This window comes from Schistocerca piceifrons, chromosome 5 (genome assembly GCF_021461385.2).
Source record: "Schistocerca piceifrons isolate TAMUIC-IGC-003096 chromosome 5, iqSchPice1.1, whole genome shotgun sequence".
NCBI classification, from domain to species: Eukaryota; Metazoa; Arthropoda; class Insecta; order Orthoptera; family Acrididae; genus Schistocerca; species Schistocerca piceifrons.
The window spans coordinates 135,046,364-135,063,809 of NC_060142.1; positions in this window are offsets into that span (position 1 = coordinate 135,046,364).

Sequence of the window (17,446 nt, forward strand, 5' to 3'; positions counted from 1 at the left end):
ACTTACTCCTATTTGCCGGCCGGAGTGGCTGAGCGGTTCTAGCCGCTACAGTCTGGAACCGCGCGACCGCTATGGTCGCAGGTTCGAATCCTGCCTCGGGCATGGATGTGTGTGCTGTCCTTAGGTTAGGTTTAAGTAGTTCTAAGTTCTAGGGGACTGATGACCTCAGCAGTTAAGTCCCATAGTGCTCAGAGCCATTTGAACCATTTTTACTCTGTTATTTGTTGGATGTATTCCAGTTTCTGTGTTCTGCTTCTAGAGCTCCTTTAGCGCGGAAGCTATTTTCTGATGACATTATCTGACATTAATAGTTCAACAGTTGCTGCACTCTTACCACGTCTAGTTACATCTTGTTGGCTCCAGTGAGAGAGGTGCCTGTCCTTCACCCTCACCCTCACCCTCCTCTCCCCTCCCCCACCCCCACCAGTCTCTCCCCCGCCCCGGTCTTCCCTTCCCTCCTATAAAACCTAAAAAACAGTTCAATTCGTCGCCCTGGTGCATGCTGCACTGCATGACGTATGATTGAACGATATTTATATTGGTGATGGATATCCCGAACTACTTCTCCGAGATGCCCCGGGAACTGGCTTTAACTCCGTTTACTGTTGAAAATCGGTTGCTTACAGTTTCCTGTTTGTATATGGTATTTAGTACAAAGTCGTATGATAGGATGTCATTACAATTTTACGTAAAAAAAGCAAACATACTCCCGTAATTCCGACATATGTGTTTTTATGACGTCTCATATTTACAGGAGACATACGCTTCAGTGAATTTGCGTAACTATCTACATTTAGGGATGTATATATATTAAGCGGATTGTTGTACATAGAGGATAGTGTACCAAGAACACATTTTTCGTCAGTACTTAAGTCATTTTAAAATCACAATAAGTAACGCACTCTAGAGACTACCATTAGCAGTTTCCGCCATTATCAGCAATTTTTGCTAGCGTTAGACACGAGGCTGCGTTTTGTGTAACAGTTGTAAATACGCTCTAGAACAGAAAAAGAAGACGCACCACGAAGGAATTATCCGAATGGCACGGAAATCAGTAGATGTGATGTACATTTGCATATGAAGAAATGATTACATTTTCACAAAAACTGGATGATTTCTGCTAGAGAAAGAGCCTCACTAACGGAACAGGTCAATAACGTGTTGGTCCCCTCTGGCCCCTATGTAAGCAGTTATTCTGCTTGGCATTGAATGAGTTGTTGGATGTCCTCCTAAGCATTTGTGTGGCAAATTACGTCCAACTGGTGAGTTAGGTCTTCAAAATACCGATCTGGTTGAAGCGGCCCTGTGCATAATGCTCCAAACTTTCTCAACTGGGGATAGATTCGACGAACGTACTGGCTAAGATAAGGATCAGCAAGCACGAAGCCAAGCCATCTTGGGCTCACATTTACCAAGATAGTGCCGCGCCCGAACATGGTGAGAGTTTCTACTACTTGTCTTCGGGATTTCCAACTGAGAACGTTTGGAGCATTATGGGCAGTCCCTCCAACCAACTCGGAATTTCGACGATTTTATGCGCCATATGGACAGACTTAGGCTCGGTATCCCTCAGTAAGACATCCAACAACTCTGTCAATCAATGCCAAGCCAAATAATTAGTTGCGTAGTGGCCAGAGATGGACTAACACGTTATATATTTCCTCATTTGGGTAGCTCTTTCTCTTGAGTGAATCATCTATTTTTTCTTAAATTGCAATCATTTGATTGTCTGTACATTGTACATCGAATCTCCCATTTTGCGTCTCATTCGGATAATTTTTTCATGGTGCGACCTCTTTTTATGTCTAAGTGTATTTCGAGTCCCACAAATACACTATGTGATCAAAAGTATCCGGACACCCCCAAAAATATACGTTTTTCATATTACGTGCATCGTGCTGCCACCTGTTGCCAGGTACTCCATATCAACGACCTCAGTAGTCATTAGACATCGTGAGAGAGCAGAATGGGGCGCTCCGCGGAACTCACCGACTTCGAACGTGGTCAGGTGATTGGGTGTCAGTTTTGTCATACGTCAGCACGCGAGATTTCCACACTCCTAAACATCCGTACGTCCACTGTTTCCCATACGATAGTGAAGTGGAAATGCGAAGGGACACGTACAGCACAAAAGCATACAGGCCGACGTCGTCTGTTGACTGTCATAGACCGCCGACAATTGAAGAGGGTCGCAATGTGTAATAGACACGCATCTATCCAGACTATCACACAAGAATTCCAAACTGCATCAGGATCCACTGCAAGTACTATGACAGTTAGGTGGGAGGTGAGGAAAGTTGGATTTCATGGTCGAGCGGCTGCTCATTAATCACACATCACGCTGAGTAAATGCCAAACCACGCCTCGCTTGGTACAAGGAGCGTAACCATTGGACGACTGAACAGTGGAAAAACGTTGTGTGCAGTGACGAATCACGGTACACAATGTGGCGATCCGATGGCAGGGTGTAGGTATCGCGAATACCTGGTGAACGTCATCTGCCAGCGTGTGTAGGGCCACCAATAAGATTCACAGGCGGTGGTGTTATGGCGTGGTCGTGTTTTTCATGGAGGTGGCTTGCACCCCTTGTTGTTTTGCGTGGTACTTTCACAGCACAGGCTTACACTGACGTCTTAAGCACCTTTTGCTTCCCACTGTTGCAGAGCAATTCGGGGATGGCGATTGCATCTTTCAACACGATCGATCACCTGTTCATAATGCACGGCCTGTGGCGGAGTGGTTACTAGACAATAACATACCTGTAATGGACTGGCCTGCACAGAGTCCTGATCTGAATCTTATAGAACACCTTTGGCATGTTTTGGAACGCCGACTTCGTGCCAGGCCTCACCGACCGACGTAGATACCGCTCCTCAGTGCAGCACTCCATGAAGAATGGGCTGCCATTTCCCAAGAACCTTCCAGCATCTGATTGAACGTATTGTCACGGTACTTCACATAAATATTGACATTTTTATCGGTTGTAAACCGCAGTTAAAGTATTTTATGAATATAATTAGTGCAAAAGATACAGTTAATGTTCATGAAACAAATGATGTGCAGCGATAATTTAAGAGTAGCATCTTTATTTAATGTCTATGAAAATAAAAAAGGATCGAAAGAGACGCGATTGTACGGCCGAGGAGGAAGGACGTATTTTATGGTACACACACTGTTTTGATTCGCTGTACGGAAGGCAGCCATTGAGCGGCTACACATATTTTATGTAAGTTATTTTGTATTTTACTAAAATAAACTTATTATTACCACAAAATGAATTTCTTTGTAATAGTTGTCACCTCGAATGCTCGCAGTAGCTAATTATTATTAATAAGCAGTTTTTCAGTAATTTGCGCTGCGAGAAGCTTATCTTCCGATGCAGCCTCTGCTCGGCCATTACGCGCTGAAGTATTAATTTGTTTTTCAAAGTGTTAACAGTAAATGTAAATGCTTGAGATTTCATTGTAATAACCTTTCTAAATTGCAACAGATAATTTACGTTAAAGCTCATTTTTTTAAATTATACTGATTCCATGAGTTCAATAAGTTTTATCTTGGCCGCTCCACGGCAACAATCGAAATTCTCTCGAGCTTTGCTTTGCAGTCAATAAGTAGAAATTAATAAAATTACATTCAATTCAGTTAACGGCAACTGTATTTTAGTCATCACGTTCAAAATCTAAAGTTGGTACACGAATCACAGCGGCCCTTCAAGAACCCGTTTCATATTTACTTATGCACATAAGTAAAAGTGATAAGAAAAGATAATATCCCTGAGAGAAAGAATCATGCTCTAACAAAAGAAAAATTCACGCTGATAAATTAAAAATAAAAATATATAAAATATATGTATTATTTTTTTGTATATAACGTAACAAATGACACCGACGTCACAGTATGCCTGCCAAAGTGGAAGCTGTCATCAAGGCTAAGGGTGGGCCGACACCATATTGAATTTCTGCATTAACGATGAAGGGCGCCACGAACAGATGTCCGGATTCTTTTGATCACATAGTGTATTAAAGGTACGAGCTGAACACCTGGCGATGCCCAGGTATGTATTTGTTGGAATTCTACTAGTCCATCATCTCCTCTTTTCTCTCTCTCTCTCTCTCTCTCTCTCTCTCTCTCTCTCTGTCTGTGTGTCGATCTCCCAGTCTTCCCTTTCTGTGTCCATTTCACTCTCCCCCTCTGCGCCCATCTCCCACTCTCTGCCCACTCCCTCCTCCCTCTCTGTCCATTTCTTTCTCTCCCCTTCTCTCTCCACGTCGACACCTCCACCCCAATAGGACTTTGCTGGTTTTTACTCCCACAATATTTCTTTCCAGATAGTAAGGAAAATGTGTAACAAGTTTGGCTGAATGTAAGCGTAGGCTTCCGCGGCCGTTGTCACAGTCAATAACATTCTATTGGGTTTGAGGCCGCATTGTCAACTATAAAATTCCGACGTTTAGACAACTGTTACAAGGCGCCTTCCTCAGGATGTACTGCCAACTGTTAGCAGTACACCCTGAGGAAGGCGTCTTGCAACAGTCGCCGAGGCTGAAATCTATCCAGGAGTGAAGAAGGCGCTGTTTACCTGCTGATTTGCTCCCATACGAACATGTCACATATATTTAACACACCTGCGGAGAAACTCAGTTTTTCCCACGCATTTATTTCTAGCTGTACGCTCATGCTATAGCACGCAGCGTCCGGCCTCGTGCTTAAGGTTTATGACGCTGTATCTCCTTAACTATGAGTCGTACAATGATATAATTTTGCGCTTACGTTTAGCGATATAAGAGTGTACAGCCTGTAAAATTGGTCGCGAATACAGTAGTAGTAAGGAAGTAACGCCTTATAGTGTCACACCTCATGCAGTACTTCTAGTGCATAGACAGCAGGAAAGTAGTAAGCGATAAACATTATTTCCTTTTATCATTTTGTCGGGGTTCCAGCGAGAAAAATATTTGCACAGGTTTGAAATTACGTGTAAATTTTGTTGCAAGTCGCTAAGTGCTCTCATTCTCAAATAATGGTTGAATAAAGTCAGGGAATTCACGCGTCGTGGGATATGCTTCTGTTTCACCCCCACCCCCTTCAGATAAGCAGGTGATTATTACCCCCACAGCGATTGTCACCTAACAGTAAGGTATTTGTTGACCAAGTTTGGTTGCATTCGGTCCGGTGGTTTAGATGGAGATATGAAACCTACACACACACACACACACACACACACACACACACACACACACACACACACACACATTTTTATAACATGCAAAGATGTGGAGCATATTGTTTATTCTCCAGGTACAGAGTTTCAGTTTTTTGTTTATTTGCACCATTACAATATTTGTAATACTACATGAACATATTGTATTTTGTGTGTGTGTGTGTGTGTGTGTGTGTGTGTGTGTGTGTGTGTGTGTGTGCTGTAATATCTGTGTTGTGTGGTGGTGATGTTGCTTGAGAGAGAAGGGAGAGAGTGAAATCCAGTGCCGGCACATAGGGTACTCCTCGCTAATAGCACCAAGGATTCGAACCGGCTTACCCCCAGGTCAAGCACCAATGCAGAAGCGTGCGTTGGCGACCTCGGACACGGTGGCGAGTGACTTTCGTTGTGAGTAAAATACCATATATTTTTAGAATTATTTAAATAACATGTCGATAGTTAGGCCATACTGGTTGTGAACCATCAGCGACACCGAAAGTCCTTTACTACAGAATATGTGACACTTGCAAATTAACTGAGTTTTTTAATGTCTTTACAATTTTATCTGTGTTCAAAGTGGAAATTGGCTTGATTTCCAAGTCATTATATTCCAAATGTTTTTAACCCGTAGATAGTTTCTGTCAGTACTTCTGCTAATTTGATTTCACTTACTGATTATTAGTGTGTAGCAGACTAATAATGTAACCGATGAGTAAAGAACATATTGACAAGACTTTTTCGATTGCAAGGCTTTTAAATGTTCTCACATTCGGAAATACACTAACTTTTCAATGTAATTTTTGCAATTTCGGAAAAAGACTGCAACATAGAAAGCGTATGCAATCACTTAAAAATGGAACAAGAAAATGTATTAAACTCTAATTCCAGGACTGACTAGAAGCGAAAGTCTCAAGAGTGAACCAAGGTCCTACACTCTCCCTACAATAACATTCGTTACATTTTACTATTGATCCTAAAAAAAAAGTGCGCCAAACATATGAGTATACAAACGAAGGGAATATCCGTGTACAACTCGACGATATTTACAGTCAGTGCGTTCTGTTTATTCTGTTTCCAACCAGTTCTCACTAAATGACGTATACGAGTTATTGCCATGTTGTTTGTTGTTGTTGTGGTCTTCAGTCCTGAGACTGGTTTGATGCAGCTCTCCATGCTACTCTATCCTGAGCAAGCTTCTTCATCTCCCAGTACCTACTGCAACCTACATCCTTCTGAATCTGCTTAGTGTATTCATCTCTTGGTCTCCCTCTATGATTTTTACCCTCCACGCTGCCCTCTAATACTAAATTGGTGATCCCTTGATACCTCAGAACATGTCCTACCAACCGATCCCTTCTTCTGGTCAAGTTGTGCCACAAACTTCTCTTCTCCCCAATCCTATTCAATACTTCCTCATTAGTTATGTGATCTACCCATCTAATCTTCAGCATTCTTCTGTAGCACCACATTTCGAAAGCTTCTATTCTCTTCTTGTCCAAACTATTTACCGTCCATGTTTCACTTCCATACATGGCTACACTCCATACAAATACTTTCAGAAATGACTTCCTGACACTTAAATCTATACTCGATGTTAACAAATTTCTCTTCTTCAGAAACGCTTTCCTTGCCATTGCCAGTCTACATTTTATATCCTATCTACTTCGACCATCATCAGTTATTTTGCTCCCCAAATAGCAAAAGTCCTTTACTACTTTAAGTGTCTCATTTCCTAATCTAATTTCCTCAGCATCACCCGACTTAATTCGACTACATTCCATTATCCTCGTTTTGCTTTTGTTGATGTTCATCTTATATCCTCCTTTCAAGACACTGTCCATTCCATTCAACTGCTCTTCCAAGTCCTTTGCTGTCTCTGACAGAATTACAACGTCATCGGCGAACCTCAAAGTTTTTATTTCTTCTCCATGGATTTTAATACCTACTCCGAATTTTTCTTTTGTTTCCTTTACTGCTTGCTCTATATACAGATTGAATAACATCGGGGAGAGGCTACAACCCTGTCTTACTCCCTTCTCAACCACTGCTTCACTTTCATGTCCCTCGACTCTTATAACTGCCATCTGCTTTCTGTACAAATTGTAAATAGCCTTTCGCTCCCTGTATTTTACCCCTGCCACCTTTAGAATTTGAAAGAGAGTATTCCAGTTAACATTGTCAAAAGCTTTCTCTAAGTCTACAAATGCTAGGAACGTAGGTTTGCCTTTCCTTAATCTTTCTTCTAAGATATGTCGTAAAGTCAGTATTGCCTCACGTGTTCCAGTGTTTCTATGGAATCCAAACTGATCTTCCCTGAGGTCGGCTTCTACTAGTTTTTCCATTCGTCTGTAAAGAATTCGTGTTAGTATTTTGCAGCTGTGGCTTATTAGACTGATTGTTCGGTAATTTTCACTTCTGTCAACACCTGCTTTCTTTGGGATTGTAATTATTATATTCTTCTTGAAGTCTGAGGGTATTTCGCCTGTATCATACATCTTCCTCACCAGATGGTAGAGTTTTGTCAGGACTGGCTCTCCCAAGGCCGTCAGTAGTTCCAGTGGAATGTTGTCTACTCCGGGGGCCTTGTTTCGACTCAGGTCTTTCAGTGCTCTGTCACACTCTTCACGCAGTATCACATCTCCCATTTCATCTTCATCTACATCCTTTTCCATTTCCATAATATTGTCCTCAAGTACATCGCCCTTGTATAGACCCTCTATATACTCCTTCCACCTTTCTGCTTTCCCTTCTTTGCTTAGAACTGGGTTTCCATCTGAGCTCTCGATGTTCATACAAGGGGTTCTCTTATCTCCAAAGGTCTCTCTAATTTTCCTGTAGGCAGTATCTATCTTACCCCTAGTGAGATAAGTCTCTACATCCTTACATTTGTCCTCTAGCCATCCCTGCTTAGCCATTTTGCACTTCCTGTCGATCTCATTTTTGAGACGTTTGTATTCCTTTTTGCCTGCTTCATTTAATGCATTTTATATTTTCTCCTTTCATCAATTAAATTCAAGATTTCTTCTGTTACCCAAGGATTTCTACTAGCCCTCGTCTTTTTACCTACTTGATCCTCTGCTGCCTTCACTCCTTCATCCCTCAAAGCTACCCATTCGTCTTCTACTGTATTTCTTTCCCCCATTCCTGTCAATTGTTCCCTAATGCTCTCCCTGAAACTCTGTACAACCTCTGGTTTAGTCAGTTTATCCAGGTCCCATCTCCTTAAATTCCCACCTTTTTGCAGTTTCTTCAGTTTTAATCTACAGGTCATAACCAATAGATTGTGGTCAGAGTCCACATCTGCCCCTGGAAATCTTACGATTTAAAACTTGGTTATATAATCTATCTGATACCTTTTAGTATCTCCAGGGTTCTTCCATGTATACAACCTTCTTTCATGATTCTTAAACCAAGTGTTAGCTATGATTATGTTGTGCTCTGTGCAAAATTCTACCAGGCGGCTTCCTCTTTCATTTCTTAGCCCCAATCCATATTCACCTACTACGTTTCCTTCTCTCCCTTTTCCTACACTCGAATTCCAGTCACCCATGACTATTAAATTTTCGTCTCCCTTCACTATCTGAATAATTTCTATTATTTCATCATACATTTCTTCAATTTCTTCGTCATCTGCAGAGCTAGTTGGTTATTGCCATCGCAATTTTAATTATTGAGGTAGTTGGTTATTGCTATCGCAATTTTAATTATTGAGATATATAAATTCATTTTTTGCAGTTGTTGTACAGATATTTATGCTGTCAGGATTATCATTTTGTAATGGTCAGTATTTAGACAACAAAATATCACTTTAAATTATAGTATTTCGAAAGTTTTGAACATAAGACAGAGCTGTATCAAACTTGCCGCTGCTGTACAGAAATTTAGCAGTCAATGGATGAGTCGCTCGTGGTTGGTCCAACTAAATGAGACCAATGAATGTGACATAGTGGAAAAGTGCATTGTTACTGTATTACAATAATTAGTAGTCACTCTTTCTTGTATCATACTGGACGTAAGCTGCCAAGCGAAGTACATGGCCTCTAGCTGAATTGCGGTAAGAGTAGTGCATATATCTCGGTCGGAGATTGTAATTGTACCATATTAGCAATATAGGAAATCATCGCCGTAGCATCCGAGGGTTGCATTGAGATTTAAGTACTAATGGAATGGAGGGCATCAGTATCTTTAGTTTCAACAGCCACCTATCGTAAAAATAAGCAAACTGTAGAGACATTAGGCTCAATCGTAATTTATCCTGTAAAAGTGGTATCATTAAAAAAATCGTTCCGTAATTAATGTAAGGGAAGAAATCGGACTTATAGTACTGTGGCAATGCCGCAATATTGTATACTTGCTCTGGCATTGTCAGCGTCAGAGATTTAGCGGGGAGATGGCAATGTGAAGTGTTTTTGCTACTACTTGAATCATCGGACGCTTTTGTTGCTAATCGCAAACCAGCGATGTGTTGGTGACCCCTCGCCCCCCTAGATCTATATCCAAGCACAATGTGAAAGAAATGGTTTTGCTTTAAGCGATGTACAGAGCTTCGCACACGTCTGATGTTACTGTATTTCTATTGTGAAAAATCTTATTTTTGGCGATGACATGTACATATGTCGGAGGACATTAAAGTTCGTGATGTGGTGAAGCAAAATTTTTGCTGTATGTGACATAAATAACTTCTACAGTCAACAGCGAATATGATGGCCTGTAAACAATTCTACATGGCCATGATCGACGGTCATGAGAAGTTAATCTATGTTGCTTTTATTGGTACGAAGGAACACAAAGTATTAGACTTCGTACCGATACAAAAAGCGTGATTTTGCTAAATAACCCCTTACTTTCCATAAGGGTCGTAGTACAGGACCTACATGAACGGGCCCTTTGTCGTGAGAATGGTCCACCTGGTTGGATAGTTGAAACAACGCCTTAATCGACTGTAATGGGCAGAGTCATCCTTTTAAGCGATGGTGCGGATAATTAATATCACTATCATCGTCTGACCTCAGCGACCACAGGGTCGTAGTTTACTACAAGGCTCAAAGGAAGCGTGGACAACAATCTGTACTACGTACTAAGCGACTAACCGGAGGCACGGTAACCAAAGCACAGTTGCAAGTTGTCTAACGCTTTCGAGGAGCAAAAAATATTTGCTTTTCAATTTTTAATATAATTAATGAGTGAATTTAAAAATTAAATTGCCCCCATGATCTACTTATTAAGGGGTATGATCTCATGTTACAGTATTTGAGAATGAGAGCAATTAGCTACCTCCTACAAACATTACACCTATTTTCAAACCTTTTAAAAACTTTTTCTCGCTGATACACCCCCCCCCCCCCACCACCCTCCTCCACCGCGCACACGCACACGAACAAAATATGGTGAAACGAAAGAATTTATTGCTTTCTACATTTTCGCTTTTCATGCAGTAACATTTCAGCACTAGGTATGATGTCTTAATTTATTACTTTTTACTACTAACTCTATTCGCAGTATATTTGGCAGACAGTATGCACATGTACGGCCGAATGACTTTGCAAAATTATATCTTTGTACGACACATAATTTAAGAGATATGACATCATGAACACTGAGATGTGTGGAAAACTATCTTTTGTGTGGAACGAAGCGCAAATTATCCAGACTACATTCATTCAGTGTTACATAGTGAGAAATACTTAGCGACTTCCGACAAACTTTAAGCATAATTTGAAATCTTACCTAAACTCTCTCTTACTTGCATGCTTAACGTCAATTACTTAACTCATTAAATATCTGCAAAGCAATCAGACGTTGGAAGCCGTTTTTATACGTGGGGGTTCGGTTTTTTAAGTAATGGGTGCTTTACTGGTTACCTGCTAGTGTGAAGACTTAGAATTACCAATAGTTGCTGCCATCAGTTATAAACGCAATCAACTTTGACAGCGGCAGTCATGGCGGTGTTTATCTGCCGCACATAGGTTGGCAACGAGTCAGTTTCGCGCAGCTAGTTGACTTATTCTTTGGCATAACCAATGACAAGCGAGAACAGAGGCAATGTGCTTCTAGTGGCGAATTGAAACTGTTGTCTTGGTTACTGTTTTTCGGTATGTTTGTGAGTTTCGATAGAAATGTTTTGTGATTATGGTAGCGAGTGTTATAGAGCGGGATGATTTAAGTGGTTTAATGCTGCATGGCGACGTCGTCCTTTGATGCATGTCTCATGTATTAATTGCAGACACACAAAAATGTATCAAATATGGTGATGAAAGGTCTACGCAATCGATCTACACGAGCACACTAGTAAATGGATCGGTGATTTTTAACTAAATCATGGTAGAAGGTAGGTGGATCCATGTTTATCGATTATGCAGCAGCACGTTCGCTATATTAAAAACATTGATCCACCTACCTTCTCCCAGGATTTAGTTAAAAACTATTGATCCGACTACCTCCTCCCATGATTTTATTAGAAAACTCCGTGTGCTCGCGCAGATCGATTGCATAGAAACACAGAGCAGATCAATATTTATATATTTTCGACTTTATCACACTTACTACGGTTTCGTTGGTTTGCAGACACTATCGGCGCTTAAACAGCTGCGACTCTAACAAGACGCAATTAAATCTATAATCCTCGTTTACAGCTATGTTTCGCCCTTCCTTCCGAATGTATTACTTCTAAACATATAGTGTACCTGCTGCTCTCTCATTGGCTGCGTAACACAAACGGATGACACACCTCCTTTTGCTCTCATTACACCTCAGGGCAAGAGCTGACAACATTCCTACACGAAACATGTTACGTACGCCACTGGCCCTATTCTAGACCTTTACCGGGCTAGAGGTTAACAGTAGCATTACAAGTATTGTCGCGAATGGTCTGGCTGAATCCAAACAATTCCATGCCGGAAGTATTAATTACGCATCCTGTATAATCATCGAAAGTAGGGCTAAGAGCATACAAAAAATGTGTCTCGTATCACGAGGTATCTGATTAACCAACCTGCGTAGGAGCTTAAGAGAAAATGGCACGCTACTCAACTTCAGCCAGGGCAACGAATTCAAACTTGTTAAGAATAAATTTCGCCAGACAAGGGTTAAATAAATGAAGAGAACACACACACACACACACACACACACACACACACACACACACACACACAGAGAGAGAGAGAGAGAGAGAGAGAGAGAGAGAATGAATTTAGTAGCATTTTCTATCATTGCAGTTGAACGCTGTAGCACTTTAACGTCTTTCGCCATGTGTAGTTAAATACGATGAAAAAGGTTAGCAGTTTTCCTCTCTCTTACAGTAAGAAATACAACAATCAAGGCATGAAGGTTTGCAGCAGAAATTACCTAGAGCTGTGGTTACTAGTGGGTATAACAGCAAAACAATTCCAAGAGTTACACTTACATATATAAAAAAATTACAGCCCCAAACAGTAAAGTAACCTTAAAAGTAGCAAGCTACGCACTTACCGTACGAAAAGGACGGCACCGATGGCCCATGCAGGGTATTTCGTCTTAGAATGGGCGATCTAGAAATGTCCGCCAAAGAAGCCATGGAATCTGTTTACGTGGCAGTCGTAGCGAACCTACGCTGCACTGGCAAAATCCGCGTTCCAAAACAACAGCTCTTTTGCGTGTGATCGCTACGTGCGGCATTTACCGAGCATCATAAGCAACTTAAAAAGCTTACTAAACGAGAAACTTCATTACATGCAGTTTATGGCTAAACAATCGGCTCCCACCAGCATTTGCTATGTAGCGTAAAGCACTACGACGTAAACAGGCGGCGGCGAGAGAACTGACATCTGACGCAACGGACGATGGGGGCGCACGGTTCGCTGATAGCAGCCCATCAAACACGGCGGACACAGTCTATCATAGTACACTACATTCGCATCTGAAGACGTGTACAATGCGCAAAATACTGGAATTATTATCTACAGCAATATTTGAAATAGTATGGAATAGGAAGTCCCGAGAGCTACAGAAACACGTGCAGCTCTATCTCGACACATTTGGCAAACAACGGCGTCTAAAACTTGTCATCAGAGAAATTTTTTTAACTGGAGTTACGCATTTAAAATAAGAAATAAAAAAAATACGTAAAAGTATTTGATAATCCATTCAGAACAAGGAATGTAGTTACTCCTAACAGTGCCATCTGCATGGTAATGGTGAAGCGGTCATTATCTAATATATTTTAGAAACTTTGTTGGTGGTTTTGGTAGTTGATCCCGGCGCAAAGGATCTTTACGTATGCCTCCTTAACTCATCCCCGATGTTTACAGGGTGCGCCTAACGTCAGGATCGAAATTATTCAGACAGTATAGTCCGCAAAACCATTCTGAAATAGGAACTGATGGTCAGAAATGACTACCTCAAGCCGTACGAGTTTGTAGCGAGTGTCATAGCTGCTCCTGCATCGTAACAAATAACTGACCGCCGTATCGGCAGGTGATCGACACTTTAGTGAACAAAACTCAGCTAGCGATGTGTTCGCGGTGTTTACCATTGTTTAGTGAATGATGATAAATTATTACTCTTTATAGGAACTTGCACTTACACTTTTCTCGAACCATACTGCACAGCTTTTATAAAAGACATTGTGATATAAAACTAAGTTAATTTTTTAAAATCATGCTGTAGAACACTCATTTTTAGCAGTGTTCGGTGGTATAGTGTCCTGCACATATACATTTCGTGTATGTAACAGTAAGATATCGCGTCTGGAAAGACGACCGAATATATCAAGAAAAGTTACGCAACAGCCTGAATTCTAATTGCCTGAATTATAATCACCGTGGATCAAAATTTTCGAAAGTTCAAACCACAGAAAGCAGAGCGTGGTTACAGAGCTGTTGACATTGTACTATTTGAGGAGACTGTGTTGCACCGTTTAGCAAACGGAAGGACGACGGTACAAATCGACGCTGGACCATCTTGATTTAAGTTTTCCGTGAGTGCCATAAATCATTCTAGGCAAATTGCGGGATGGTTCCTTTGAACTGCAACGGCCGATTGCTTTCCCTATTCTTGAAACAATCCGAGCTTGTGTACCGTAACTAATGACTTCTTGTCCGCAGCTAGTGGTCGTGCGGTAGCGTTCTCGCTTCCCACGCCAGGGCTCCCGGGTTCGATTCCCGGCGGGGTAAGGGATTTTCTCTGCCTCGTGATGACTGGGAGTTGTGTGATGTCCTTAGGTTAGTTAGGTTTAAGTAGTTCTAAGTTCTAGGGGACTGATGATGTGGTGGTGGTTGTTGGGATGTTTAAGGGGGGACTGATGACCTGAGATGTTAAGTCCCATGGTGCTCAGAGCCATTTGAACCATATTTTTCCAAGCCGGTGTATTAGATGTTAAAACATTTCTGTTTTCAGAAACGCTTTACTCGCTGTAGCCAGTCTGCAGATTATACAGGGTGTTACAAAAAGGTACGGCCAAACTTTCAAGAAACATTCCTCACACACAAATAAAGAATAGATGTTATGTGGACATGTGTCCGGAAACACTTAATTTCCATGTTAGAGCTCATTTTAGTTTCGTCAGTATGTACTGAACTTCCTCGATTCACAATCAACATGTGTGGGCTCACAAGAATCCGCACGCAACTGTGCAATCACGTCATCAACACAGATTTTCTGTGAACGTTTGGGCAGGCATTGTTGGTGATGTCTCGATTGGGCCCCATGTTCCTCCACCTACGCTCAATGGAGCACGTTATCATGATTTCATACGGGATACTCTATCTGTGCTGCTAGAAGATGTGCCTTTACAAGTACGACACAACATGGAGCTCCTGCACATTTCAGTCGAAGTGTACGCTTCTTAGCACCAGATTCGGTGACCGATGGATTGGTAGAGGCGGACCAATTCCATGGCCTCCACGCTCTCCTGACCTCAACCCTCTTGACTTTCATTTATGGGGGCATTTGAAATCTCTTGTCTACGCAACCCCGGTACCAAATGTAGACACTCTTCGTGCTCGTATTGTGGACGGCTGTGATACAATACACCATTCTCCAGGGCTGCATCAGCTCATCAGGGATTCCATGCGACGAAGGATGAATGCATGTATCCTCGCTAACGGAGGACATTTTGAACATTTCCTGTAACAAAGTGTTTGAAGTCACGCTGGTACGTTCTGTTGCTGTGTGTTTCCATTCCATGATTAATGTGATTTGAAGAGAAGTAATAAAATGAGCTCTAACATGGAAAGTAAGCGTTTCCGGACACATGTCCACATAACATATATTCTTTCTTTGTGTGTGAGGAATGTTTCCTGAAAGTTTGGCCGTACCTTTTTGTAACACCCTGTATAAACTGCAGACTGGCTACAGCGAGTAAAGCGTTTCTGAAAACAGAAATGTTTTAACATCTAATACAGCGGCTTGGAAAAATATGGTTCAAATGGCTCTGAGCACAATGGGACGTAACATCTCAGGTCATCAGTCCCCTAGAACTTAGAACTACTGAAACCTAACTAACCTAAGGACATCACACACATCCATGCCCGAGGCAGGATTCGAGCGGTTCTGGACTGAAGCGCCTAGAACCGCTCGGCCACCAGCGGCCGGCGGAAAAATATGAAAATTCCACATCCTACTAGGATGAAGGAAACACTTTCCCTTCCAAATTAGCTTCCAGACGTCTCAGAATGGATAAATACTGGTACTATACGACTTTCAAGGGTATCTAATACCATTCGACCTGCAAAATAGTAGCAAATGCATATGACGGTAATGGAGGTAGATAGCAATCACGCATTGTTGTCTCAAAAATAGATTACAGAGGTTCAGTAATACTTAGTTCTGGTGACTGTTGTGGCAAGAGGAGAAGCAACAGTTTATCCACATTCTCACGGAACCAGATGCGTTTACATGGCCCTCTTGTCTTGGAACGATGCACCACCACTAAGGTACTAAATTTTACCATGGGACGGACGTTATCAGCCACACACAGTCACATAACTCTTGGCAGTAATGCGACTTCGCAGCGTAAACATGGAGCTCATGGAATACCACAATATGGCTGCCAAATCATCGCTCACCCCTTCTCATGCATCCTTCTGGGGACATAAGCCCTGCCAGATGTTGCAAACGGTATGAAGCAAGTCTACCCCACCAAATGGCTTTCTTCCATCGCTCCACAGCCAGGTTTTGTAGCTCCTCCTCCTTGTTTTCCTGTTATGGTAGTTTGCATCACTGGTGAGCGGTTTTGGAATTTCAGCTCGCCCTACAATTCCCTGAATATGGTGCTGCCTTCGTGTTGCTTTGGTGCTTTGTGGGTATGCAAGTGAGACTTTCTGTTCTGCAGTGACTTTTGCAGCTGTCGCCCTCTTATTTTTCGTCACAATTTTCTTCAATGACTGTCTGTCAATACCGCTCAACACACACTTTCATCTGCATTTGGGGACTGATGACCATAGATGTTAAGTCCCACAGTGCTCAGAGCCATTTGAACCGTTTGAACCATCTGCATTTTGTCATAGCAAATCTACATCTACATCTACATCCATACTCCGCAAGCCACCTGACAGTGTGTGGCGGAGGGTACCTTGAGTACCTCCCTCGGTTCTCCCTTCTATTCCAGTCTCGTATTGTTCGTGGAAAGAAGGATTGTCGGTATGCCTCTGTGTGGGCTCTAATCTCTCTGATTTTATCCTCATGGTCTCTTCGCGGGATATACGTAGGAGGGAGCAATATACTGCTTGACTCTGCGGTGAAGGTATGTTCTCGAAACAAAAGCCCGTACCGAGCTACTGAGCGTCTCTCCTGCAGAGTCTTCCACTGGAGTTTATCTATCATCTCCACAACGCTTTCGCGATTACTGAATGATCCTGTAACGAAGCACGCTGCTCTCCGTTGGATCTTCTCTATCTCTTCTATCCACCCTATCTGGTACGGACCCCACACTGCTGAGCAGTATTCAAGCAGTGGGCGAACAAGCGTACTGTAACCTACTTCCTTTGTTTTCGGATTGCATTTCCTTAGGATTCTTCCAATGAATCTGTCTGGCATCTGCTTTACCGACGATCAGCTTTATATGATCATTCCATTTTAAATCACTCCTAATGCGTACTCCCAGATAATTTATGGCATTAACTGCTTCCAGTTGCTGACCTGCTATATTGTAGCTAAATGATAAGGGATCTTTCTTTCTATGTATTCGCAGCACATTACACTTGTCTACATTGAGATTCAATTGCCATTCGCTGCACCATGCGTCAATTCGCTGCAGATCCTCCCGCATTTCAG